Genomic DNA, 4,396 nt, shown 5'->3' on the forward strand with positions numbered 1-4,396 from the left:
TGTGTCTTTGAAGAGTGATGAAGTATTGTTTATCTGAAAGGTACAAGGTACAAGGTGAAGCAGGAAAGTGTAGTACCTTAGATGCCAAAGGCAGAAACACAGACAAGGAGAGTTTTGTGATAGTATCAAAAGCAGAGCTGAAATCGAGTTGTAGAAGAAAGGTAAGAAACCCAGAATCAGCAGATAAAAGGAGGTCAGCAACCACCCTGAGCAATCCAGTCTCAGTGCAGTGAAGTGGACAAAAACCTGATTGAAGTGGTTCATAGAGATTATTAAGTTCTAAATGAGATTGAGGATGTGAAGCGGCTACTTTTTCCAGAACCCTAGAAAATAGGAGATTAAAACAGGCCTGTCGTAAGTAAATATGGTTGGACCTGAGTAATAGAAAAACAGCAGCACAACTGAGATTTTGAGGTACAACCCTAGTGGACAGACTTTTATTGATCATATGAGAAATGAGAGCAGAGGCATGTGGTGAGGCCTAAAGAAGGGGTGACATTACTAAAACAGAGTCAAAAGTAGAGTAAAGACGGTCTGTTAATTGCAAATAATAAAATATAACCATATAAATGTGCATAGTGAGAGAACAAAAAAAAGTCAACATTTAAAAGAGACAAGAAAATGCTCTGTATCTTTAGTTGTTGACGTGCAATCAATCATCACAGTATATTCACACAAATCTTTCATCTGTCCTTGGTAGAAGCCAAATTAGGCAGACAGGTTCATTACATGCCCTCATCCACACAACAATGACTACGTTTACATGCAGCCAATATCCGGGTTATGGTCGGGTTAGAGTCACTATTTGGGTTTCTGAAACATTCGGAATAACGCGTTTACATGCGTGAGCAGAGAGAGTTACTCCTGTATACATGGAATTTGCAATATCCCGATGTAAACGGCGACGCACGGTTAGCGTCTGGACGTACGGACTTCCTTAAGACGCAATATGCGTCATTTCCGATTATTTTTCCTGTATCCAAAGACAACAGCAGCAGCACGCGGATAATGAATAGTTCGGGGCAGATAGCGATCGCCTTTGTTTGCGCTTTCCTCCTCGCTCCAAAAGTGTGGTGCTTTGCTGCGTCTCGCCATGTTTACCTCTACTTCTTGTTTACTTCCGGTATACTGCACGCGGGTTTCTGTATGCGCCGTCCCTACTCAAAAGACCAAGATTCCTTGCGAATAGAACATGCGCAGAACACAAATCAATGTCCCTTTTGATGGGGATATGCCGATACGCGTTTACATGACCAAATATTCGGGTTAGAAAGGGGGTACCCCAGGTATAATATCCGGGTTTTTAAAAACCGGGATATGAGCATATCCGGGTTTTTGCCGGTGTTTACATGGCCGTGCGCGACCGGGTTATTCCCAGCTAACACAGTACGTTGTGACGACGTCGTCAGTTAGTCGTCATTTGGTCAGCGTGACATTACTTTATGACAACGTTGTGAGGACGTCGTGGTAAAGTTCCATTTTTTTAGAATCTTGGCTAACGTTCCAGAAACGTTGTGGGCACGTCCTCAAAAGACGTCGCTAGTTTATCCCATCGAGAACGTTGTAGAGACGTGGTCCACTGGTCACCAGATAACTTAATAAAATCTTTGATGAATTAAGTAAATGTTCCATATAATATCCAAATGGCATATTATCACTAGGATAATATTTGTAATGCATTTATTTATATAATTGAAATTATCTGGAAAGTTATCTGGTGACCAGTGGACCACGTCTTTACAACGTTCTACATGGGATAAACTAGCGACGTCTTTTGTGGACGTGCCCACAACGTTTCTGGAACGTTAGCCAAGATTTAAAAAAAATGGAACTTTACCACGACGTCCTCACAACCTTGTCATAAATATAAACGTTTGTATATTTATTATTATTATTATCATTTGTATTTTTATTATGGAGGTTGTGTGTTCGTAAAAACAACAATTAAAAAAATCTTCAAACTGAACTTCAAACTTGAAGAACTTAAAAATGAGTTTTAAAATCATGAGATTTGTATTTAAGTAATGTGTTAATTCTACATGTTTATTTATGTAAATGCTGCGTGACTGACGTGTTTTATGAGCGTGCGGGCTGAACATTTGAGTAGCTTTCAAACCCTGGAGCGGCGCAGAGTTGCCATGGAAACGGCGCCGCAACAAAACGGATATCAGCAAAGCTCCCTCTCTTGCTGTTGTTTTCACTGCTTTCAGGTGAGTTTAGTCTCTAAAATCACACACATAATATACACAACTGTTCCTAACACTTTTCTTACGTGTTATTACATCTGTTGAATATTTAGGCTACTTTGTAGAAATGGTTTAATGTCTTCGAAAAAGTCCGTTAGCATCTCAACCGTTTTCAGAAGAGAGGCTAACCTAAGCTCTTATTTACAAAAGTTTGGGCTTATAATCACATCTTTGTGTAGATAAGAGGTTATGATGTGCAGTTGAATGTGTGATTGGAAGTTGACTAATTTATTTAACAAACTGATATAACATAAATGTAGCAGCTGTGTGCTGTTAATCGATGACGTCACTTACACTGAGCTAAAATTGTCTGAAACTAGTTTAGATGCGTTTTGATCTTTCACGGTAAAGAAATATTGATACAGGTTATGTTATTTTAGCAGCGACAAAATAACCCCTCTACAACAGAGGGGAAGCTCTACGATTTCAACATTTCTTAAGGAAGTTGCTGACAGAGAAGTGGGAAACACAGGGAGAACTGAGGAAGCTTAAGTTATTAAATAACTTCATATCCATTTTCCCCCACCATATTTTTACCTATATTACCGACTCATTTATTTGATTAAAAATACAGTAAAACAATAATATTGTGAAATAATATTAACATTTAAAATAACATATGTGAATATATTGTAAAATGCAATTTATTCCTGTGATCAAAGCTGAATTTTCAGCATCATTACTCCAGTCTTCAGTGTCACATGATCCTTCAGAAATCATTCTAATATGATGATTTGATGCTCAATGAATTTTTCTGATTATTATCTAATATGTTGAAAACAGTTATGCTGCTTCTTGTTTTTGTGTACACAATTCAAATGTTAGGGGTCAGTAAGATTTTGGAAAACAATAATAGCAAGAATGGATTAAATTGATAAAAAGTGACAGTAAAGACTTTTATAATGTTATAAGATTTAACTTTAAAACTTTTCTTTGAACTTTATATTGATCAAAGAATCCTGAAAAGGGCATCATGGTTTACACAAAAATCTTAAGCAGCTCAACTGTTTTCAACACTGATAATAATCATAAATGTTTCTTGAGCATCAAATCATCATATTAGAATGATTTCTGAAGGATCATGTGACACTGAAGACTGGAGTAATGATGCTGAAAATTCAGCTTTGATCACAGGAATAAATTATATTTTAAAATACATTAAAATAGAAAACAGCTATTTTACATTTTAATGATAGTCACAATATTACTGTTTTTACTGTATTTTCGAAAAACTGCATTATATTAGCAACATTAATAAAGTACTCCTCTGTTTTAGCTACCTGAAGAAGGACGATGAGGTGACAGTGCAGCTCGGGATAAGGAAGAGGAGGAGGAGGAGGAATACGTAAGTTAGACAATTTTCTTATTCCTTTCTAACAAAAAACTATAAACCTGACTACAATAGTATGGTACATTTTATTTGTATTTTCCAGCAATATATAGAGAGAGAACATCCTCCTCTCCTTGCCTCAGAAGACCCTTCCCTCCACTGGTGGGGTAAGAAAGAGACTCTTCCTCTTCTCCCACAGCTCTCCATCATCTCCTTCTGCCTCCTCAACACTGTCTGAAAGAGTGGTTTCCACAGCTGGGACGCAGTCATCATGCTCATTTTCTTGAACAAAAAACTCTTTATGTATATTTTGTTTGCCGAAATAATACAGGAGAAATGCTAGAAATCTATATTGTTCCTTTTACATATCTTTACTCTTTATGAGCAATATTTGTATTTTATTTGTTAGCTTCAGAGAAGCTCAAGGACTATAGATCTTTGGTAATTGTCGCATTGTTCAGGTTTAGCTACTGGTAGTGAAGCAATGAAGCACATCACCACCAGACATTTGTAGCAGGAGCCTCATAGGACACTACAGGAAACAACTGAACCTATTTCTGCAAATAAAATTAATAATAAAGAAAATGCTGAATCTTTTCATTTCTTTTTTTTTTAAGGTCTTTATTGTTTATCCGCCAAATTATAGAGAGTATATCAATAAGAATATCAAACACTTTTTTTTTCAGTAAAAAGAATAAAACATTTTATTTTTAATAGTTGGTTACATTATTCATTGATTATGTTTTTTGATTAATTAATTGAGGTTACATTTCTGTACTCATTACTTGTTAACATGGTTAAAAAATCGTTAATGTTCAAA

At 36.3% G+C, this 4,396-nt stretch overlaps 1 long non-coding RNA gene across 1 annotated transcript; it reads left to right on the forward strand.

Moving 5' to 3' along the window:
* LOC309480684 lies at positions 1 to 4,161 on the forward strand. The gene is made up of 2 exons (XR_014199714.1): positions 1 to 3,591; positions 3,680 to 4,161. It is a non-coding gene; the product is annotated as an uncharacterized lncRNA (long non-coding RNA).
* The last annotated feature ends 235 nt before the right edge of the window (positions 4,162 to 4,396 follow it).

This window comes from Leuciscus leuciscus (genome assembly GCF_965113295.1).
Source record: "Leuciscus leuciscus genome assembly, chromosome: 18".
In the NCBI taxonomy this organism is placed as follows: domain Eukaryota; kingdom Metazoa; phylum Chordata; class Actinopteri; order Cypriniformes; family Leuciscidae; genus Leuciscus; species Leuciscus leuciscus.